Source organism: Pan paniscus, chromosome 5 (assembly GCF_029289425.2).
Source record: "Pan paniscus chromosome 5, NHGRI_mPanPan1-v2.0_pri, whole genome shotgun sequence".
In the NCBI taxonomy this organism is placed as follows: Eukaryota; Metazoa; Chordata; class Mammalia; order Primates; family Hominidae; genus Pan; species Pan paniscus.
Window position 1 is genome coordinate 45,740,546 of NC_073254.2, and position 24,294 is coordinate 45,764,839.

The following is a 24,294-nucleotide window of genomic DNA, read 5'->3' on the forward strand; positions in this document are numbered from 1 at the left end:
ATCTCTTGTTTCCCTGCAGGGCCTCATCTAGGCTCACTGTTTTAAATAGTAATGACTCCCAAATCTCTACATCCCTGTTCTTCACATCGGTATATCCAACTACCTACCTGTTGGTCATCTGGACCTAAGGTTCCATATGGCCTTAAATCTGACACATCCAAAACTGAGTATTTCCTCTTGGCCCTGGCCATGGAACAACCTGCCTCTCATCCTATACTCCTGGTGAGTGGCATCATCCTCTCACCTGCCTGCTTACTCAAGCCAGAACTGGGTTGAGGTGTGGGCAACTACCGGATGTCATGTAGCCTCCTGGCACAATAGCATGAAGTGAGCTGAGAGGTCATGGAACAAAAAGGCTCACAGACCAAATGTAAATGCTCAAATAACATCGTTTATTAAATAAATGTAAAACACATTCTGAGAAGCAGGAGGCAGGTGCTGGGGTGGGTCAACACACGGGAGAGGGGGCAAGTTGGGTGGAATGATCACACCAGCTGAACTGTGGGTCATGCAGTGTTCATCCATCCTGTCAAATTGAAACCTCCTGCATCCTGAGTGCCTCATGTCTCACGTATTTAGGGTACCGTGAATATTTAGTGCCTCCTTGGTCTTTCTGTCCCTTTTGATCTCTGTACACACGAATATGTTGTACTATCTACAGATGACTAATTTAGTTATCTATGTGTAACACTTCTTTTGAGTTTATTGTTTTCCTGTCTTCTACAGCAGAATTGGATATTCCCAAACAATTGGCAAGTCTGGTGTTTATCCTAGAGTGCTGCCTCCCTTCACACCCCCTAGTTTCAAACAGTCAGCAAGCCCTGCCCATTTTTAACTTCCTGTTTCTCGAATCTGGACATTCCTCTACCTCCACCAAACCAGCCCATTGTATGGCTTGCTTGGATTATAGCCAGAGTCTTTCTAACTGGTCCCTCTCCCTCCAGTCTTAAGCATATAAAATCTGTCCTCCTTGATATAATCAGAGTGATCTATCCAGAAATACATATCAGACCGCATACCTCTCTGCTCTTCCTCTAAGGATTCCCCTTTTGTCCTCGGGATGGTTTCCAAGCTCCTTAGCAAGCTAAACAAGGCCCCTTGAAGGCTGCCGTCTCCACCCTCATCTCCCACCACACGCTGCCATCACCTGACCCACTTGGAACAGGAAGGTTGGAGCACCTCTGTACTCCTGCAGTTCCACCTCCCAGTGCCTTCCTGAGATGGTCCCCTGAAGGGAAGACCCATCCTTCCCTTCTCCAAACACCACTTAAACCCTTTCATTAAACCCTTACCCTGGCCTCAAACCATCTACCACGCTGCTGTACCCCTTTATTTCAGAGACGGCTCTGACTTTCACTCAGAGGTGACACTCACCCTACCACTTGTCTATGGCTGTGCATCCCTCTTGGGGCCATCTCTCTTCCTGTTCAGAGCTGATTCCTCCAACCTCCTTGATCCCTTGGTTATTCCCTCTATCCAGCAGGGAAGTCCTCCTGAAAACCAGTTCCTGACAGAGGTAAAAGGGTACAGTACAGTGCTCTCCAAGCTCCTAGGAGCCTGAGAATCACCTGGGCTGTTTCCCAGCCCTTTTCCCTTAAGAGACTGACTCAGAAGTGTTGGGTCCAAAATTACTTACATATGTATGTATGTATTTAGATGGAGTCTTGGTCTGTTGCCCAGGCTGGAGTAATTTTGTATTTTTAGTAGAGGCAGGGTTTCACCATGTTGGCCAGGCTGGTCTTGAACTCCTGACTCCTGACCTCAGGTGATCTGTCTGCCTAATTTTTTTTATTGAGACGGAGTTTCGCTCTTGTTGACCAGGCTGGAGTGCAATGGCGCAATCTCAGCTCACCACAACCTCTGCCTCCTGGTTCAAGTGATTCTCCTGCCTCAGCCTCCCAAGTAGCTGGGATTATAGGCATGCACCACCATACCCAGCTAATTTTGTATTTTTAGTAGAGAGGGGGTTTCTCTATGTTGGTCAGGCTGGTCTCAAACTCCTGACCTCAGGTGATCCGCCCACCTCAGTAGGCATGTGCTACCACACTCAATTAATTTTTATATTTTTTGTAGAGTGGGGTTTTGCCATGTTGTCCAGGCTGGTCTCAAACTCCTGGGCTCAGGCAATCTGCCCACTTCAGCCTCCCAAACATTCTGGGATTACAGGTATGAGCCACTGCACCCAGCCTATGTTTTTTTTTTTTTTTTTGAGACAGAGTCTTGTTCTGTCACCAGGCTGGAGTGCAGTGGTGCGATCTCAGCTCACTGCAACCTCCACCTCCCGGGTTCAAGCGATTCTCCTGCCTCAGCCTCCTGAGTAGCTGGGATGGCAGGCACATGCCACCACACCCGGCTAATTGTTGTATTTTTAGTAGAGGTGGGGTTTCGCCATGTTGGCCAGGCTGGTCTTGAACTCTTGACCTTGGGTGATCCACCTGCCTTGGCCTCCCAAAGTGCTGGGATTACAGGAGTGAGCCACCGTGCCCAGTCCTATATTTTGTTTTTCAAAAACAGGGTCTTGGCCAGGCACAGTGGCTCACGCCTGTAATCTCAGCACTTTGGGAGGCCAAGGTGGGTGGATCACGAGGTCAAGAGTTCCAGACTAGCCTGGACAACATGGTGAAATCCTGTCTCTACTAAGAATACAAAATTTAGCCAGGCGTGGTGGCAAGTGCCTCTAATCCCAGCTACTTGAGAGGCTGATGCAGGAGAATCACTTAAACCTGGGAGGAGGAGGTGGCAGTGAGTAGAGATAGCGATACTGAACTCCAGCCTGGGCAACAGAGCGAGACTCTGTCTCGAAGAAAAAAAAAAAAAAAACACAAAAATTAGCTGGGCATGGTGGTGGGTGCCCGAAATCCCAACTGCCCGGGAGGCTGAGGCAGGAGAATCACTTGAACCGGGAGGTGGAGGTTGTAGTGAGCTGAGATTGCACCACTGCACTCCAACCTGGCCGACAAGAGTAAAACTCCATCTCAAAAAAAAAAAAAACAAAAAACAAAAAACAAAAAAACCAAAAATTAGCTGGGCATGGTGGTGTGTGCCTGTAATCCCAGCTACTCGGGAGGCTGAGGCAGGAGACTTGAACCTGGCAGGCAGAGGTTGCAGTGACTCTAGCCTTGGAGACAGAGTGAAACTGTTTCCAAAAACAAAACAAAACAAAACAAAAGATGGGGTCTTGCTTGCTATGTTGCCCAGGCTGGAATACAGAGGCACAATCATAGCTCACTGCAGCCTAACTCCTGGGATCAAATGATCTTCCCACCCCAGCCTCTTGAGTAGCTGGAACTACAGGGACGTTCTACCATACCTAGCTCAAGAATATGGTTTTTTTTGTTTTGTTTTGTTGGTTTTTTTTTTTGAGACAGAGTCTGGCTCTGTTGTCAGGCTGGAGTGCAGTGGCGCGATCTCGGCTCACTGCAACCTCTGCCTCCTGGGTTCAAGCCATTCTCCTGCCTTAGCATCCCAAGTAGCTAGGATTACAGGCATGCGCCATCACCCCCAGCTAATATTTGTATTTTTGGTAGAGATGGGGTTTCACCGTGTTGGCCAGGATGCTTTTGATCTCTTGAGCTCAAGATCCGCCCGCCTCAGCCTCCCAAAGTGCTGGGATTAGAGGTGTGAGCCACCGAGCCAGCCTTTTTGTTGTTGTTTTGAGAAGGAATCTTGCTCTGTTGCCCAGGCTGGAATGCAGTGGTGCCATCTCGGCTCACTGCAACTTCCACCTCCTGGGTTCAAGCAATTCTCATGCCTTAGCCTCGCAAGTACGTAGGATTACAGGCGCCCACCACCGCGCCCAGCTAATTTTCTTGTATTTTTAGTAGAGATGGGAGGTGGGGTTTCACCATGCTGGCCACGCTGGTTTCAAACTCCTGACCTCAAGTGTTCCGCCCGCCTCGGCCTCCCAAAGTGCTAGGATTACAGGCGTGAGCCACCTCGTCCAGTCAAGAATCTGTATTTTTTTCTTTTCTTTTCTTTTCTTTTTTGAGATGGAGTCTCGCTCTGTCGCCCAGGCTGGAGTGCAGTGGTGCGATCTCGGCTTACTGCAAGCTCTGCCTCCCGGGATCACACCATTCTCCTGCCTCGGTCTCCCGAGTAGCTGGGACTACAGGCGCCCACCACCACGCCCGGCTAATTTTTTTTGTACTTTTAGTAGAGACGGGGTTTCACCATGTTAGCCAGGGTGGTCTCCGATCTCCTAACCTCGTGATCCACCCCCCTCAGCCTCCCAAAGTGCTGGGATTACAGGCACGAGCCACCGCGCCTGGCCTTTTTTCTTTTTTTTTTTTGAGACGGAGTCTCGCTCTGTCGCCCAGGCTGGAGTGTGGTGGCACAATCTCGGCTCACTGCAACCTCTGCCTCCTGGGTTCGAGCGATTCTCCTACCTTAGCCTCCCGAGTAGCTGGGACTAGAGGCGCGTGACATTACGGCCTGGCGAATTTTTTTATATTTTTAGTACAGACGGGGTTTCAGTGTTAGCCAGGATGGTCTCGATCTCCTGACCTGGTGATCCGCCTGCCTCGGCCCCCCAAAGTGCTGAGGTTACAGGTGCGCACCACCACGCCCGGCTAATTTTTTTTTTTTTGAGATGGAGTCTCCCTCTGTTGCCCAGGCTGGAGTGCAGTGGCGTGATCTCGGCTCACTGCAAGCTCTGTCTCCCGGGTTCACGCCATTCTCCTGCCTCAGCCTCCTGAGTGGCTGGGACTACAGGCACCTGCCACCAGGCCTGGCTAATTTTTTGTATTTTTAGTAGAGACGGGGTTTCACCGTGTTAGCCAGGATGGTCTCTATCTCCTGACCTCGTGATCCGCCCGCCTCGGCCTCCCAAAGTGCTAGGATTACAGGCGTGAGCCACCGTTCCCGGCCTAATTTTTGTATTTTTAGTAGAGTCGGGGTTTCACCATGTTGACCAGACTGGTCTCGAATTCCCGACCTCAGGTGATCCGCCTGCCTCGGCCTCCCAAAGTGCTGGGATTACAGGCGTGAGCGACCACGCCCGGCCAAGAATCTGTTTTTTGTTTTGTTTTGTTTTGTTTTGAGAGGGAGTTTCGCTCTTGTCGCCCAGGCAGGAGTGCAATGGCGCGATCTCGGCTCACCGCAACCTCTGCCTCCCGGGTTCAAGCAATTCTCCTGCCTCAGCCTCCCGAGTAGCTGGTATTACAGGCATGCACCACTATGCCTAGCTAATTTTTTTTTTTTTTGTATTTTTAGTAGAGACGGAGTTTCTCCATGTTGGTCAGGCTGGTCTCGAATTCCCAACCTCAGGTGATCCGCCCTCCTCGGCCTCCTAAAGTGTTGGGATTACAGGCGTGAGTGACCGCGCCCTGCCAATAATCTACTTTTAACAAGCACCTCAGATGATTCTTTTGAGACATACTACCGTGGACAAGGTTTTCACTCTTTGAGCCACATTCTTCATATATGAGAAAATTACACCAATCTCAGAGGATTAGAGATCATGCCAAAAAACACACCTGGTAGTTATGTTTAAATATATTTTTAAGGCCGGGTTAAAAACCACGATGAGGCGAAACCCCATCTCTACTAAAAAAATACAAAAATTAGCTGGGCCTGGTGGTGCACGCCTGTAATCCCAGCTACTCGGGAGGCTGAGACAGGAGAATCCCTAGAACCCGGGAGGCGGAGGTTGCAGTGAGCCGAGATTGCACCACTGCACTCCAGCCTGGGCGACTGAGTGATTCTCCGTCTCCAAATATATATACACACACACACACATATACGTATATATATGTGTATATATATATATTTAACAAACATAGCTGCTATCATTGGCTCCTTTTCTCTTTTTTTTTGAGACGGTCTCACTCTGTCACCCACGTTGAAGTGCAGTGGCACAATCATGAGGCCCACTCCAACCTCTGCCTCCCAGGCTAAGCGATCCTCCCACCTCAGCCTCCAGAGTAACTGGGACTACAGGCGGGCACCACCACGCCTGGCTAATGTTTTTGTATTTTCTGTATTGACAGGTTTTCCTCATGTTCCCCAGGCTGGTCTCAAACTCCTGTGTTCAAGCAATCCTCCGCCCAGCTCGGCCTCCCAAAGTCCTGGGATTACAGGCGTAAGGACCTCCTACGGCCAAGTTTAAGCTTCAAGTGGCAGACATGGGACAATTACTTACCAGATACAACCAGTTTCAGAGGAAGACCTACCTACCCCCTAAGCCTGACCTTATTCTGCAACCTCCATCGCCCCAGACCTCCCCCGGCTCCAAAAAGCACTCCCAAGAGGCCTCTTAAAGGCCACAGTTTGGGGAAGGTTATGGCTCAGGGGAAGGGGAGAGGTGCTAAATAATTAAGCCCCCCTACTACTCAGCACCCGCGTGAGGCATCGTCAGGCCTCCAGTGGTGGTGGTGACACCGGGCCTCAACCTCCCCGGAGGGCTGGACTCTCGCTGCCAGGCTGTGGGGATCAGGCGTTGTGGGGGAGGGGGACACTTAGTAGGTATGGAGGGCGGAGCAGAGCCCCGCAGTCACTGGCCTGACTTCCGGAACGAACCGTCGCCAGCAAGGACAGCAGTAGGACGAGGGGGGTGCAAGAGCGGGGGCGGCCGGAGATCGTGCTTCTCGCTCAGGTCCAGGTCCCCGGCAACCAGGCCAGCGGACATCACGTGCCGTGCTCCCACCCAGCGTAGTCCCGCCCAGCTTCCAGCTGAGCGTACCGGGAGGCTCCCATTGGACCGGAGCTGCTAGGGAGGCGGGACTTTCCCTTTTTCTTGAACCCCATTGGGTTAAGTCCAGTCCGAGACAAGGGTCTCTACTCAGCAGTGGGAGGGGTGATTTGGCTCATCCATACTTAAGAATTTGGGGTTTGAGACCCGGTGCGGTGGCTCACGCCTGTAATCCCAGTACTTTGGGGGGCCGAGGCGGGCGGATCACAAGGTCAGGAGATCGAGACCATCCTGGCTAACACTGTGAAACCCCGTCTCTACTAAAAAAATACAAAAAAATTAGCCGGGCGTGGTGGCGGGCATCTGTAGTCCCAGCTACTCGGGAGGCTGAGGCAGGAGAATGGCGTGAACCCTGGAGGCAGAGCTTGCAGTGAGCCGAGATCGCGCCACTGCACTCCAGCCTGGGCGACAGAGCAAGACTCCGTCCCCCCTAAAAAATAATTTGGGGTTTGAGACCTGGCGCGGTGGCTCACGCCTGTAATCCCAGCATAATCCCAGCACTTTGTGGGGGGCCGAAGCGGGCGGATCACCTGAGGTCAGGAGTTGGAGACCAGCCTGGCCAACATAGCGAAACCCTGGCGCGCACTTGTAAACCCAGCTACTCGGGAGACTGAGGAAGGAGAATCGCTTGAACCCAGGAGGCGGAGGTTGCAGTGAGCCGATGTAGCTAGCGCCACCAAAAAAAAAAAGAGAGAGAATTTGAGGTTTAAGTTGTCTCTCCTTGGTCGCTGTGGAGTCGAGTGTTTTTATGTTCAGACCTCTTCCTTCCCATTTTATTTATTTAATTTATTATTTATTTATTTATTTATATTTTTTGATATGGAGTTTCACTCTTGTTGCACAGGCTGGAGTGCAATGGCGCGATCTCGGCTCACTACAACCTCCGCCTCCCAGGTTCAAGCGATTCTCCTGACTCAGCCTCCCTAGTAGCTGGGATTACAGGTGCCTGCCACCATACCCCGCTAATTTTTTGTATTTTTAGTAGAGATGGGGTATGTGTATACATATATATATATATATATATATATATATATATATATATATATATTTAGCAAGTAGTCAAGAGCTAGTCTATTTTGATAGATAGCCTTTCTCATCAGAGTCTCTTGCCGGGCAAGAACAGTCAAGGTTTGACGGGTTTTATTAGTAATAATTTCTAAACAGCTTGCAACCATATGATTCGGTTGAGCATGTAGATGGGGGTTCGATATCTTCATGAGCCATCTTGTGTCTAAGTGGCAGGCCTATAGTATTATATAATTTTTTTTAGGAGGTCATTTATCATCTTTCCAATTACCTATGGCTATGCTTCGTTTTTCGCAGGAAGCATAGACTGGGAAGCCCAGAAGTTTACCTGTTTTTATGGGCAGTAAGAAGAAAGATGGCTTAATGGTGCCAATTACACAGCTACCTGTCCACTGATCAGGCAGCTTAGCATAAGCTCTGTGTATAACCCGGTGGGGGCTGTCCAGTCCCGGTGGAGTTCTGTGTGGGCCCAAACAGTCTGCAACTTTGGAAATTTACTGAATGGATTTCTTTCTGTGTAATTGGAACTCCACCATGTAACTGTTTTTGTGGTACCATTATACAGTTTTTGCCCAAGACAACTAAGCCGCCAAACAGGATCTTTTTTATCTTCTTCTTAAGTAGCCCAAATGACACAAGACCAGTATTGTCACATCTCACATAAATACGATTCTTGACAGATACACTTATTTTTTTTTACTGTGTAACTTTTTTTTTCCAATTTAGAGAACCACATCCTATTCCATGCTGCTTACTATCAATAGCGGCACAAGCACCAAATTTTAAGGTTACATTTTTGGGGGCCCCTCTTTTTTCTGTTCTAGCTATTACCTTACTTGTGTCACCTAGAAAAGGACCAGTCCTTAATTTTATTTTAAAAACTGTGATCACGGGAGGCTTAAAATGGGTCATAACACACATCAGGTTGGTTATTCCCTGGGCTACATACGTTGGATAGCATTATACAAACAAGTTTCTTTTAGAGTCCTGGTACACTTATAATAACCATAAAATAATAGGACTGTAGCAATCTTTTGTCCTACCTCAGTGACTCGATGTATATACTGGAAACAGTTCTCAGTCTGAGGAAGGTCAGTTGAAGTCCTTACTGTACAAGTCCAAATTTTAAGGAAAATGAGTCCCGCAATGAGTTTCCTCATGCTTCGGCTGTGCATGGACCAGTCAGCTTCCGGGTATGACTGGAGCAGGGCTTGTCTCCTTCTTCAGAGTCACTTTGCGGGGCATGGCAAAGCTGCTCCCATCCACGTATAGCTCCCAGTCTACTGATGTTTAAGGGTGGTCTCGGAGGTTAGGCCTACTAGAATAAACTGAGTCCAGCACCTCTAAACAGTTATGTTTAACTGGGCTCTCTGATACCAGGAGTAAGGTGGCTGGGTTAGGGTGTTGGAAACTTCAACGGTTATGCGGGGATTTTCACAGAGCAAGCTTTGGTATCTAGTTAGTCTAGCATTTATTAGCTAATGATGTCCTTTGGTATTTATTAAAGTCACCACAGCATGGGAGGACTTTAGGTTTTGCCTAAGAGTTAGCTCATCTGCTTCTTGTGCTAACAGGGCAGTTGCTGCCAGGGCCCTTGGACATGGGGGCCAGCCTTTGGAAACCCCGTCTAGTTGTTTTGAGAGATAGGTCACTGGCCTTGACCAGGGCCCTGCAGTCTGGGTTAAAACTCCAACTGCCATTTTTTCTCTTTCTGACACACAGAGTGTAAAGAGTTTTGTCAGGTCAGGTAGCCTCAGGGCTGGGGCCGACATGAGTTTTTCTTTTTAACTCATGAAAAGCTCTTTGCTATTGGTTGTAATAGATGTAGTTTATCTAATCCACATTTTTGTTGACTGTCATCTACTAAAATATTGACTTAAATCCTGTAACTATTTGATTTCAAGCTTTAAATTGATCTGGTATCCCTTGCGGGGCTCCAATTGCATTTAAATAGATGTGAGAGTTGAAAGACCTATAAGGGGCTTCTCTCGTTTTATGATGTCTTACTTTTTTCTTCCTCTGGTTGATGAAATGCCAGGGTGAAAGGGATAGCCAAACGGACTAAAGCACAAGTGCCACTCTAGTTATTCAGCAGAGTGCCCCGTAAAGGTCCACCCCGATACCACCACACATCCTCTTGGGGATGAATAAGGGCTGACTGATTGATAAGCTCTTGGAAACTCTTAAGCTCACTGCATCCCTTCAGGTCTCCAAGGAATGCTAAGTCTCCTCCCTGCCGTGAGAGACAAGAAGTGAACTTAGTGTTGGGAGACGGAAGCTGGATGGCCCTCGGGGGCTGACCCGCAGAGACTTCGGGATATAGCAGAGATAGCTTGGCATGACTTATTACTCCAGGCTGTGGAATCCTGCAAAAGAGCTACCATGCAGCCCACACCTGGTCGACTGGAGGACCACCTTAGTGGAAGAGGGACAATCAGGACCTCTGGCCTGCCATGTGCACAAGCATAACAATTGCTTTTGTTTAACGTGCAGATGGAATATATGATCCATTCCAACCAGGCATTTGCATCTTGGTATGCTGTCTTAACTGCCAAAGTTTGTTTTAAGTCTTTAACTTCTATGATCCTCTAGTAAAATGAATGTTTCCTTTAGCACCTATTTTTATTAGTTTTTAGACCAAAGAAAGCTAAACACCATTTTATATTTAATAATGCTTCTTGTATGATTTTTATACAAGATAAGCTAAATTTTACCTTTATATTAGTGTGTTATTAATGTTAAACTTAATTTTAATAAAACTTTGTAGACATATTTATCCAATTTTTCATGTTTGACCATAAGGTAAGGTTTTATAGACTCTTTTTAACCTTTTATAATTTTTGTTAAAGAGCAGGTTGATGCTTTAAGAAAAACCTGTCACATTTTTACTTTAATGTCCAGTTCACAGAAAAACTGGATGATACCTTTTTAACTTTAGCTAATATGTTTACACACAGAATTTTCTTTACAATTAACATTTGAAAATTTGCTTACACTTTCAAAACAATAATTTTTTTAACCTTTTAATGTAGGTAAAAATCCACATTCTTATGCCTCCTTATAATCTTTTTACCAAAGGTATATTTTACTTTTCTTATACACCTTGCAGATAAACTGTTTTTTTTTTTTAGATAGTACTCAGGAGGCCTTATTACTTTTAAATTATACAATATTTTTTGCATACTTTTTTTATAACATTTTTTCTTTCACGACTTTCGCCAACAATTCTTCAACATGTCTCAACTTTCTGACTTATTACAAACATTTTTTTTTCTTTAAACAACCAGTTAATTTATTTCAGGACAAGAATTTACCATATAACCCTCTTTTTACATAAATTCTGCCTCCCCCGCTTTTTTTTTTTTTAAGTGAACTTTTTTTTTGTCTTTGGACTAGACTGTCTAAGGCCACAAGATTAGAAGTTACCATAATACATGTTATACTGTTAATTTTTAGCAAACTTCACTTTTGTTGAAAACCTTGTAAGTTTGGGATTTCAATTATCCTTTGCTATTAATAAGACCTTGTTTAGTCTAAATTAACTTAGAATTGGTATAGATGGCCTTTTTTTCTCTCTGCTGGTCTTTCCTCGCCTCTGCCAGATGCTTATGCTACTGTTCTCTTAACTACTGTGGGGGGAAGGGGGTCTAAAACCAGCTGTAACTGTCTATGTACAGAAACTGGTCTGGATGCCTTGGCTTACAGGTTACTTTGTGTCATACCTTTGAAACAAGGGACCTGTCCAGGCTTCCTTCTGATGGCCAACCCACCTCTAATGCTGGCCAGTCTATTTCACAAGTTCTAAGTTTTCCTGGTGTCACAGTAACACTGTAATCTCCCTTAAATTCTTTCTTGAAAAAAAATTTTTTTTAACACAGTTCCTAGTGGGGTGGGCTTATTTGTGCCTGACCCATGCTTCTTCGAGACAAAACACCACGCTCACACCACACGCACACTACGAAACAAAAAAACAGGTAAAAAGGGCACACACACTTTTGCAGTTTACACCAAACCAAAATCAGAGTATCCAGAAACCCAAGCCAGGTCAAAACCAAAACCAAAACCAAAGTATCACACAATCTAAGTCAAGTCAAAACCAGAACAAAAGTGCCAGTACAGGCACACCATGGGTGATCAGGCCACGCTTCCACTCAGATGGAGTGGGGCAAGTTCCAAAGACTAGTCTTACCAAGTTTCAGATGTCCGGACTCCAAGTGCCAGTTCCTTCCCAGTGTTCAGCCAGTGTGTTAATCCTCCTCGGGGGCCTGCTACGTGCTGCTCTGGCAAGGCGTTCCACCCGGGGAATTTCCTACCCAGGAGCGCTCTTTGGATCGCGTCACTCAGGCTGGCCAGAGTCCACCGCAGGGATGCTCCACAGGGCAGGCCTAAGCCACCTAAGGGGCTGCCTTGGCCGTCTGTCAGTTACCTCGCTTCCTGTTCAGGGAACCAAGAAATGTAGCAGGACGAGCCCCAGACAAAACCTCTCAGACACCAAGTTGTAGAAGGAAGGGCTTTATTCAGCTGGGAGCATCGGCAAGCTACTGCCTTAAAATCCAAGCTCCCTGAATGCACAATGTCTGTCCCTTTTAAGGGCTCACAACACTAAAGATTTCACATGAAAGTGTCGTGATTGATTTGAGTACGCAGGCGGTACATGACAGGGGCTGCATGCACTGGTGGTCAGAGAGAAACAGAACAGGGCAGGGAGTTTCACAATGTTCTTCTATACAATGTCTGGAATCTATGAATAACATCAGGTTCTAAGTCATGAGTTGATTTTTAACTACTGGGTTTAGGCCAGGCAGGCCCAGGCCTGGTTTCGGGCCTGGCGCCAGGCTGCCTGTCTTTGGTTTTACTTCCTTGTTGTTTTTTCTTAAAACAGGTACTGAGTATAAAACAATATAAAACAATATGAAAGGGTCTCTCTCTTCCCTCAAAGGGAATAGGCTGCTGTGGAGAAAGGTAAATAAATGGTGGAAAGATTACATGGGGGATTAACTAATCTGTACACCAAATCCCCATGACAGGTAATTTACTTCGATAACAAACCTGCTCATGTAAAAGTTTTTTGGCCGGGCATGGTGGCTCACGCCTGTAATCCCAGCACTTTGGGAGGCTGAGGTGGGTGGATCACTTGAGGTCAGTAGTTTAAGACAAGCCTGGCCAACATGGTGAAACTCCATCTCTACTAAAAATACGAAAATTAGCCGGGCATGGTGGCACACACCTATAGTCCCAGCTACTCGGGAGGCTGAGGAAAGGGAATGGCTTGAACCTGGGAGGGGGAGGTTGCAGTTAGTCGAGATCATGCCACTGCACTCCAGGCTGGGTGACAGAGTGAGACTGTGTCTCAAAAAAAAAAAAAAAAAGCAAAAAGTTTTTAAAAGAAAATGGTGGAAAGACAGAGACCCTAGAAGAGGGAGAAGGCCTAAGGCAATTTCTTCTTCCTCTCTTCCCCATCATTCTTTCAGCCACTGTGGAGAGAGGGAGAGTACAGGGTGCAGGGTAGATGAGAGTAGACAATTCTGATTATTTGAGGAGGGTTTGTGGTTTAGGAAGTGAGCTTCTCACCGATTTTATTTATTTATTTTGAGACGGAGTCTCACTCTGTCACCCAGGCTGGAGTGAGATCTCAGCTCACTGCAACCTCCACCTCCCGGGTTCAAGTGATTCTCCTGCCTCAGCCTCACGAGTAGCTGGGACTACAGGCATGCACCACCATGCCTGGCTAATTTTTTGTATTTTTAGTAGAGATGGGGATTTCACCATGTTGGCCAGGCTGGTCTCAAACTTCTGACTTCAGGTGATCCGCCCACCTCGGCCTCCCAGAGTGCTGGGATTACAGGCGTGAGCCCCGCGCCTGGCCTAAAAACTTTTATATTAAGTTCAGGGGTATATGAGCAGGTTTGTTATAGAGATAAATTGCCTGTCACGGGGGTTTAGTGTACAGATTAGTTAATTCCCCTTGTAATTTTTTCCATCATTTATTTACCTTTCTCCACAGCAGCCTATTCACCTAACAATAAACTGAGTGCCCATTATGTGCCAAGAACTGGAGATAAGGATATGAGTAAGGAATCTTACTTATCTCCAGTTCTTATAGCATATACTCATTCTGTTTCTCTTTCCTTTGGCCTAGTTTGAGTGCCCAGCAGGTGTTTCAAGTCACTGATTATGTATCTACTCTGCGAAAGTTGTTTGTGCAGCCTGCTTATCCTCTCCTTTAGAACTTCAGTACTCTTTTTTTTTTTTTTTTTTTTGAGACGGAGTCTTGCTCTGTTGCCCAGGCTAGAGTTCAGTGGTGTGATCTCGGCTCACTGCAAGCTCTGCTTCCCGGGTTCACGCCATTCTCCTGCCTCAGCCTCCCGAGTAGCTGGGATTATGGGTGACTGCCACCACGCCTGGCTAATTTTTTTGTATTTTTAGTAGAGACGGGGTTTCACCGCGTTAGCCAGGATGGTCTTGATCTCCTGACCTCGTGATCCGCCCGCCTCAGCCTCCCAAAGTGCTGGGATTACAGGCTTGAGCCCCGTGCCCAGTGTACCCTGCTAATTTTTTGTATTTTTTTTTTTTTTTTTTTGAGATGGAGTCTCGCTCTGTCGCCCAGGCTGGAGTGCAATGGTGCGATCTGGCTCACTGCAATCTCCACCTCTCGGGTTCAAGTGATTCTCCTGCCTCAGCCTCCCGAGTAGCTGGGACTACAGGCATGTGCCACTACGCCCAGCTAATTTCTTGTATTTTTAGTAGAGATGGGGTTTTACTGTGTTAGCCAGGATAGTCTCGATCTCCTGACCTCGTGGTCCACTGGTCCGCCTGCCTTGGCCTCCCAAAGTACAGGGATTACAAGCGTGAGTCACCACACCCGGCCAATTTTTTGTATTTTTAATAGAGATGAGGTTGCACCATGTTGGCCAGGCTGGTCTTGAACTCCTGACCTCAGGTGATCCTTCCACCTCGGCCTCCTAAAATGCTGAGATTACAGGTGTGAGCCACCACACCTGGCCCAATTATCTTACTTATTATTATTATTATTTTTGAGATGGAGTTTTGTTCTTTTTGCCCAGGCTGGAGTGCAATGGCACAATCTCAGCTCACCACAACCTCTGCCTCCTGGGTTCAAGTGATTTTTCTGCCTCAGCCTCCTGAGTAGCTGGGATTACAAGCCCCTGCCACCACCCTCGGCTAATTTTGTATTTTTAGTAGAGACAGGGTTTCTCCATGTGGGCCAGGCTAGTCTCAAACTCCTGACCTCAGGTGATCCACCCACCTCGGCCTCCCAAAGTGCTGGGATTACAGGCATGAGCCACAGCCCCCGGCTACTTTTTATTATTAACATTAAAATATTTTTGTTTAATTAATTAATTTATTTTTTAAATTATTATTATTACTTTTTTTACTTTAAGTTCCAGGATACACGTGCAGAATGTGCAGGTTTGTTATGTAAGTATACATGTGCCATGGTGATTTCTGCGCCTATCAACCTGTCATCTAGGTTTTAAGCCCCGCATGCATTGGGTATTTGTCCTAATGCTCTCCCTCCCTTTGTCCCCGACCCTATTTTATTTTTTTGAGACAGAGTCTCCCTCTATTGCTCAGGCTGGAGTGCAGTGGTGTGATCTCAGCTCACTGCAACTTCCACCTCCCAGGGTCAAGCGATTTTCCTCTCTCAGCCTCCTGAGTAGCTGGGACTACAGGTACACACCACCACACCTGGATTATTTTTGTATTTGCTTGTAGAGACAGGGTTTCGCCAGGCTGGTCTCAAATTCCTGACCTCAAGTGATCCACCCACTTTGGCCTCCCAAAGTGCTGGGATTACAGGCGTGAGACACTGTGCCCAGCAAAAATATTTTTATTTTAAAATTTATTAAATTTATTAAAATTTTATTTTAAAATTTCACCATTTACAAAAAGTGAAATGATCAGATCTTTAGCAAATCCATCAAAGAATTTTGACAAATACATGTCACCCACACCCCTGTCAAGATATAGAAAGTTCTCTTTGCCCTCTTTGATTCTGCCCTGCCCCTGAGTGGCCATGGATCTGATGACTATCACTATAGAGCAGTTTTTCCTAATTTTTTTTTTTTTTTTTGAGATGGAGTCTCACTCTGCCACCCAGGCTGGAGTGCAATGGCGCGATCTCGGCTCACTGCAACCTCTGCCTCCCGGGTTCAAGAGATTCTCTTGCCTCAGCCTCCTGAGTAGCTGGGAGTACAGGTGTGAGCCACCATGACCGGCTAATTTTGTACTTCCAGTAGAGATGGGGTTTCGCTATGTTCACCAGGCTGGTCTCAAACTCCTGACCTCAGGTGATCCACCCGCCTCAGCCTCCCAAAGTGCTGGGATTACAGGTGTAATCCCACTGTGCTGGGCTGCCTGTTTTAAAACTTCCTATAAATGTATGCATAGAATATGGCCTCTTTTGTGTCTGGCTTTTTGTATTTGGCATAATATCTATGTAATCCATCCATGTTGTTGCACCTATCAGTAGTTCATTCTTTCTTTAAAAATAATTTTTTTTTTTAAATTTTGAGACAGTCTCACTGTCTTAGGCTGCAGTGCAGTGGTGAGATCTCAGGTCACTGCAGCCTCCACCTCCCAGGTACAAGAATTTCTTCTGCCTCAGCCCCCTGAGTAGCTGGGACTACAGGTGTGTGCACCACCACGCCTGGCTAATTTTTGTATTTTTAGTAGAGATGGGATTTCCCAGCTACTCCAGAGGCTGAGACAGGAGAATCACTTGAACCCAGAAGGCAGAGGTCGCAGTAAGCCGAGATCGCACCATTGCACTCTAGCCTGGGCGGCAAGAGTGAAACTCTGTCTCAAAAAAAAAAAAAAAAAAAAAAAAGCCAGGTGTTGTGGCTCACACCTGTGGTCCCAGCTAGTGGGGAGCCCAAGAGTTCAAGCCTTCAGTGAGTGGTAGTCATACTAGTGTACTCCAGCCTGAGTGACAGAGTGAAACCTTGTCTCAGAAAGAAAAAAAAAACAAGATGAAGGAAAGCATATGTAGTTTGCTAAAATTTATGTGGAAAGAGGGAAATTATATGTATATACACACACACTTATATTTGCTTGCATATGCATAAAATGTCTAAGTTTGTTTGGTTTTTTTTGGGACAGAATCTCACTGTCACCCAGGCTGGAGTGCAATGGTGCAATCTCATCTCACTGCAACCTCCGCCTCCCGGGTTCAAGTGATTCTCCTGCCTCAGCCTCCCAAGTAGCTGGATTACAGCCTTCTGCCACCACGCCCACTAATGTTTTGTATTTTTAGTAGAGACAGGGTTTTGCCATGTTGTCCAGGCTAGTCTCGAACTCCTTACCTCAGGTGATCCACCCGCCTCGGCCTCCCAAAGTGCTGGAATTACAGGCGTGGGCCACCAAGCCCGAACAAATGTCTTAAGTTTGTTTTCTTTCTTTCTTTCTTTCTTTCTTTAATTAATTAATTTATTTATTTTTCGAGACGGAGTCTTGCTCTTGTCGCCCAGGCTGGAGTGCAATGGCAAGATCTCGGCTCACTGCAACCTGTGCCTCCCGGGTTCAAGTGATTCTCCGGCCTCAGCCTCCCAAGTAGCTGGGATTACAGATTCCCACCACCACACCCGACTAATTTTTGTATTTTTAGTAGAGACGGGGGTTTCATCATGTTGGCCAGGCTGGTCTCGAACTCTTGACCTTGTAATCCACCTGCTTCGGCCTCCCAAAGTGCTGGGATTACAGGCTTGAGCCACTGCACCCGGCCAAGACAGAGACTTTTTGCCTTTTGAACCTTTTTAATTTTTAACCAAGTGAAAACACAAAAGGTAATTCCAAGGAGGAAAAAAACCCGAAAAACTCATAGTGAAAATTTAAGAAAAAAACTCAGCCTAATAGAATTCTCTTACCTTCATTAAGAGAAAACAAAAATTGTAGCTGGGGCCGGGTGCGGTGGCTCACGCCTGTAATCCCAGCACTTTGCGAGGCAGAGGCGAGTGGATCACGAGGTCAGGAGATGGAGACCATCCTGGCTAACACGGTGAAACCCTGTCTCTACTAAAAATTCAAAAAATTAACCAGGTGTGGTGGCGGGCACCTATAGTCCCAGCTACTCAGGAGGCTGAGGCAGGAGAATGGCGTGAACCTGGGAGGCAGAGCTTGCAGTGAGCCAAGATCGTGCCACTGCACTCCAGCCTGGGTGACAGAGCGAGACTCCATCTCAAAAAAAAAAAAAAAAAAAAAAAGTCTAAAAATTATATCACTCCTTTTTTTTTTTTTTTTTTTTGAGATGGAGTCTTGCTGTGTTGGCCAGGCTGGAGTGCAGTGATGCAATCTTGGCTCACTGCAACCTCTGCCTTAAGAGCTCAAGCAATTCTCTTGCCTCCTGAGTAGCAGGGACTACAGTTGCATGCCACCATGCCCAGCTAATTTTTGTATTTCTAGTAGAGATGGGGTTGCACCATGTTGACCAGGCTGGTCTTGAACTCCTGACCTCAAGCGATCCACTGTGGCCCACCCTCGGCCTTTCAAATTTCTGGCATTACAGGCATGAGCCACTGCTCCCAGCCAAACTGCAGTCTTTACAAGGGATTCTTTTTTTTTTTTTTTTTTTTTCTGATGGAGTTTTGCTCTTGTTGCCCAGGCTGGAGTGCAAGGATGCAATCTCAGCTCACTGCAACCTCTGCCTTCCATGTTCAAGTGATTCTCCTGCCTCAGCCTCCCCAGTAGCTGAGATTACTGGTGCATGCTACCACACCCAGCTAATTTTTAGTAGAGATGGGGTTTCACCATGTTGGCCCGGCTGGTATCGCACTCCTGACCTCAGATGATCTACCCTCCTCCGTCTCCCAAAGTGCTGTGATTACAGGTGTGAGCCACCATGCCTGACCTTTACAAGGGATTCTAATGGTCTAATGCAACAGTTGTGGCTTCAGTGAGCTCAGGGTGCCCTCTGGTGTCCATGTGGGCCCAAGGATATGATATTTAGAAAAAACACTTGTAATTCTGGGGGACATGTAATTGAAGCCACTTGCCAGCTTTTCAAGATTCTTATTTTTTTTTTTTTTTTGGAGACAGAGTCTCACTGCGTTGCCCCATCTGGAGTGCAGTGGCGCAATCTTCTCGGTTCACTGCAACCTCCGCCTCCCTGGTTCAAGCGATTCTCTGCCTCAGCCTCTGGAGTAGCTGGGACTACAGGTGCATGCCACCATGCCTGGCTACTTTTTGTATTTTTTGTAGAGACAGGGTTTCACCATGTTGGCCAAAGTGGTCTGGAACTCCTGGCCTCAAGTGATCCATTGGCCTTGGTCTCCCAAAGTGCTGGGATTACAGGTGTGAGCCACCATGCCCGGCCTTTTTATTTTATTTTATTTTATTTTATTTTATTTTATTTTATTTTATTTTATTTTATTTTATTTGAAACAGAGTCTCACTCTTTTGCCCAGGCTAGAATGTTGGTGGCCTGATCTCTGCTCACTGTAACCTCCACCTCCCGGGCTCCAGTGATCCTCCCACCTCAGCCTCCCAAGTGGCTGGGATTACAGGCGTGCGCAACCAAAGATTCTCATCCTTAGCCCATTCTGTTATCCCTATGAGTCTGCTAATAGTTGTCATACTAGGTCACCCTGTATTTGGATCAGAAGGTACACTAGGAGCGCCTAGGGTCATATCCCAGGCCCAAACAGCTGAGGGCAGTAGAGTAAGGCCTGCAGGTCAATGCTTCGAGGAGGGGGTGGGAAGGACTGAGGGTGTGGGGGCCAGACTGTGTAGTGGCAGGAACCCCAGGTGCTGTGTGAAGCAGAGAGCATGCATCACCCTCTGACCCACATTCAGTTTCTTCCTGGGTGTCTGCAATTCCCGGGACTCCCAAGGAATTCAAACGCTGCAGCCTTGGGCTTGCGAATTCTCCAGGATGGGCAGAGTATGGTCTTGTTTATCCTACACCTCTGCCTCATAGTGCTCTCCCAGTCCTCTTCTGTTATTAGAGATCAAACCAGGTTGCTTTAGGGCAGTGATTCTCAAAGTGTAGTCCTGGGACAAACAGCACTGGCATCACCTGGAAACTTGTTAGAAATGCAATTCTCAGCTGGGCGCAGTGGCTCATGCCTGTAATCCCAGCACTTTGGGAGGCTGAGGCGGGCAGATCACCTGAGGTCAGGAGTTCGAGACCAGCCTGGCCAACATGGTGAAACCCTGTCTCTACTAAAAATACAAAAAATTAGCCGAGCGTGGTGGCAGGCGTCTGTAATCCCAGCTACTTGGGAGGCTGAGACAGGAGAATCACTTGAACCCGGGAGGCGGAGGTTGCAGTGAGCCAAGATTGTGCCATTGCACTCCAACCTGGGGGACAATAGCAAGACTTCGTCTCAAAAAAAAGAAAATAAATAAATAAAAAAGGAAATGCAATTCTCTGGCCTGGCCCACACATATTATATCAGAAACTGCAGTTTAGCCTCCCCCCACCCCTGGAGAATTCTGCTTTTCGAATTAGGCCTTTCTCTTTTTCTGTCTGTCTTAAGTCTCAACATTGAGTAGCTGTGATTTTGGAATAGTCAGATGTGGGACACCCTTTCTTGCCAGGAAGCATCTGGCTCCTCAGTCAGCTTAGTCTGATTCTTGGCCTGGCCCAGGGAAAGAAATTCATGTTCTGGATTCTGAGCAATGCTCTCTTGTCCCAGGTGCCTGTTGGGCTCCTACTTACACCTCAAAACATAGCTTGAACATTGTCTCTTTTATGAACTTTTTGTGACTCCTAGGTCAGAGAAGATGGTCTACTTGTGAGTTTGCAAAGCATGTGTACATGTCCTGCCAACCATTAGTGTTACAATTTCCTGACTGATCTCTGCCTGAGCAAGACTGGGACAACCTTGAGCGCAAGGGGGGTTTGGTTCCTCTTACCTCAGCCCCAGCTCCTTAAACACAATGCCTGGCACGTGGTAGGTATTTGATAAATATTTATTCAATGAAGGAACTGCCTGCAATGGCCTGGTAGACAGGAAAGCGGAATGAAAGCAGGCCAAAAGTGGCTGGGAGAAGATTTTCTAAATCCCGATGTTGGGCACAGGGACCCCTTAAGTTTTCTTTTGGAACCTTCCTATCTGTCTTGTTCTCCTCTCACCAGGCACATCCCTGCCCTCCAGAGCCCACTTAGTCACACACTACCTTTCAGGACTACCTTCCACATCAGCCAGGTGCAAACCCCACGATGACTTCTGCCATGGCTCCCAATGCTTGGCTGCAACTCTGAGGCCAATTTCAGTGAGAGTAAGGAGCTTATCCAATGGAAGTGTCACTAGGAGTGACAATGGCTGGCTTGAAGATTAGGGAAATAGTGTTTACATTTCAAAAGAGAAGACTGCTCCACAAGGAATGTACAGTTTTGATATGTGCAGGGCTCAGGTCTTCAGGGGATAAATGAGTTCCTAAATGCGCCATCAACAGGAATTTCCTTCAGGATAAGTTGGAAAAGAACATTTAGGCTTTTTAATTAAAATTTTATTTTACATGTTTTTAAAATTCACAATAGATATTTTATCCTAAAATAAAGTAAAACCGAGAGGTGACAGAGTGCTGGCAGTCCTCACAGCCCTCGCTTGCTCTCGGCACCTCCTCTGCCTGGGCTCCTACTTTGGTGGCATTTGAGGAGCCCTTCAGCCCACCGCTGCACTGTGGGAGCCCCTTTCTGGGCTGGCCAAGGCCGGAGCCCACTCCCTCAGCTTGCGGGGAGGTGTGGAGGGAGAGGTGCGAGCGGGAACCGGGGCTGCGTGCCGCACTTGCCGGCCAGCTGGAGTTCCGGGTGGGCGTGGGCTTGGCGGGCCCCGCACTCGGAGCAGCCGGCCAGCCCTGCTGGCCCCCGGCAATGAGGGACTTAGCACCTGGGCCAGCGGCTGCGGAGAGTGTACTAGGTCCCCCAGCAGTGCCAGCCCACCAGCGCTGCGCTCGATTTCTCACCAAGCCTTAGCTGCCTTCCCACGGGGCAGGGCTCGGGACCTGCAGCCCACCATGCCTAAGCCTCCCACCCACTCCAAGGGCTCCTGTGCTGCCCGAGCCTCCCTGACGAGCACCACTCCCTGCTCCACGGCGCCCAGTCCCATCAACCACCCAAGGGCTGAGGAACGCGAGCGCATGGCGCGGGACTGGCAGGCAGCTCCACCTGCAGCCCCAGTGCGAGATCCACTAGGTGAAGCCAGCTGGGCTCCTGAGTCTGGTGGGGACGTGGAGAGTCTTTATGTCTAGCTCAGGGATTGTAAACACACCAATCAGCACCCTGTGCCTAGCTCAGGGTTTGTGAGTGCACCAATCCACACTCTATCTAGCTGCTCTGGTGGGGCCTTGGAGAACCTTTATGTCTAGCTCAGGGATTGTAAATACACCAATGGGCACTCTGTATCTAGCTCAAGGTTTGTAAACACACCAATCAGCACCCTGTGTTTAGCTCAAGGTTTGTGAATACAACAATCTACACTCTGTATCTAGCTGCTCTGGTGGGGCCTTGGAGAACCTTTGTGTCCATACTGTGTATCTAACTAATCTGATGGGGGACTTGGAGAACCTTTGTGTCTAGCTCAGGGATTGCAAACGCACCAATCAGCACCCTGTCAAAACAGACCACTCGGCTCTACCAATCAGCAGGATGCGGGTGGCGCCAGATAAGAGAATAAAAGCAGGCTGCCTGAGCCAGCAGTGGCAACCCACTCGGGTTCCCTTCCACACTGTTGAAGCTTTGTTCTTTCGCTCTGCAATAAATCTTGCTATTGCTCACTCTTTGGGTCCATGCTGCTTTTATGAGCTGTAACACTCACTGTGAAGGTCTGCAGCTTCACTCCTGAACTCTGCAAGACCAAAAGCCCACCGGGAGAAACGAACAACTCCAGACGTGCGGCCTTAAGAGCTATAACACTCACCGTGAAGGTCTGCAGCTTCACTCCTGAGCCAGCGAGACCACGAACCCACCAGAAGGAAAAAACTCCGGACACATCCGAACATCAGAAGGAACAAACTCCAGACGCGCCACCTTAAAAGCTGTAACACTCACCGCGAGGGTCCGCGGCTTCATTCTTGAAGTCAGTGAGATCAAGAACCCACCAATTCCGGACACAAAACTTGCTTAATTACAGAAAATATGAAAAGTATATAAAAGCAGGGTCTCACTCTGTCGTCCAGGTTGGAGTGCAGTGGTGCGATCATGGCTCACTGCAACCTCAAACTCCTGGTGTCTCACGAGCCTCCTGCCTCGCCTCCGAAAACGCTAGTTTTATGGGTATGAACCATAGCGCCAGCTCTTCCTGTCTTTCTTCAACACGTCCTCCCATCCTTCCCTCCTTTGCCCACTCTCTGCTTTTGACCCCAGTGTATTCCAGCCTCCAGGCCAACACACGTGACCACGTCTGCCTGGGGCAGGTGAAGGAAAGGACGCGAGGCGGCGCTGTCACCGCATTCTGTGAACCGCAGCGCTCTGGGTCCCTCCCGCTGGTCTAGTATTTCAGTGAACGTCACTCTACGTTTTTTTTTCTTTTTTTGTGAGATGGAGTCTCACTCTGTCGCCCAGGCTGGAGTGCAGTGGCGCGATCTCGGCTCCCTGCAAGCTCCGCCTCCCGGGTTCACGCCATTCTTCTGCCTCCGCCTCCGAGTAGCTGGGACTACAGGCGCCTACCACCACACCCGGCTAATTTTTGTATTTTTAGTAGAGAAGGGGCTTCACCATGTTGGCCAAGCTGGTCTCGAACTCCTGACCTCAAGTGATCCGTCCGCCATGGTCTCCCAAAGTGCCGGGATTACAGGCGTGAGCCACCGCGCTCGGCTGTCACTGCAGACTTTGATGGGGGCCACACTCGGGGTATAAATTAGGATCCTCACTGAAAGGGCGGGACCATGGAGGCTTTTTCTTGGCCCCTTAGTTGTGGGTTTTCCTCTGGGCGGCGGAGCCAGTTTCCATCAGAACGGCCCAGAGGCGGGCGCTGCCTTCCTTGGGTGACGCAGCAGCAGGAAGAGTTTCCGGATCCTGGAATCCGTGGGCGGCCCGTGGGAGGGGCTGAGGCTCATTTCCATACTCACCTGTCTCCGAATCCGCCGCGGTGTTTCAAGCGAGTCAAGATTCCAGATTGCGCCCCAGGCTGGACTCGGAATTCCTGCCTCGCGGGTCTGCATTTTCACAGCGGCAGGTGTGAGTTCCCCGCCGCTGGAGACCAGAAGCCTGAAGGCAGCTCCGCCCACCCCAGCCCAGAGCGCCGTTATTCCGTTTCTATATCAGTAAACACTTGTCATTTTCCGTAGACCAGGGCGGGGTGACGGGTGATCCCAGTCCTCGCAGTGAACTCTGGGGCGCAGAATTCAAAACGCTTGCGGTCGCCGAGCGCAGCCCCGCCCTGGGTTATGTAAGCGACAGCGCTGGGCCGTTTCTCTTTTTTTTCCGGACCCCGCAGTGGCGCCTAAAGTCTGCAAGGAGGAGGTCGCCTCTGTGCTGTGAGTCCAGGAATCTAAGGCGAGTGCTGAGGGAGAAAATGTAGTTGATGGGGCAGAGCAGAAGGGGCTGTAGGTGGGTTGGAGGGGGAGGGGAACGGGCAGCCAGGCCTGGACCCTGGGGAGTGACTCACCCGGAGCCG

General features: G+C 48.2%; 1 long non-coding RNA gene across 1 annotated transcript; it reads right to left on the reverse strand.

The window, feature by feature from the left end:
• Window positions 1-371: 371 nt before the first annotated feature.
• On the reverse strand, window positions 372-24,041 carry LOC134730585 (uncharacterized). Its single transcript, XR_010112417.1, has 2 exons — window positions 22,597-24,041; window positions 372-12,148 (listed from the first exon to the last, which is right to left on the reverse strand). It is a non-coding gene; the product is annotated as an uncharacterized LOC134730585 (long non-coding RNA).
• Window positions 24,042-24,294: the final 253 nt, after the last annotated feature.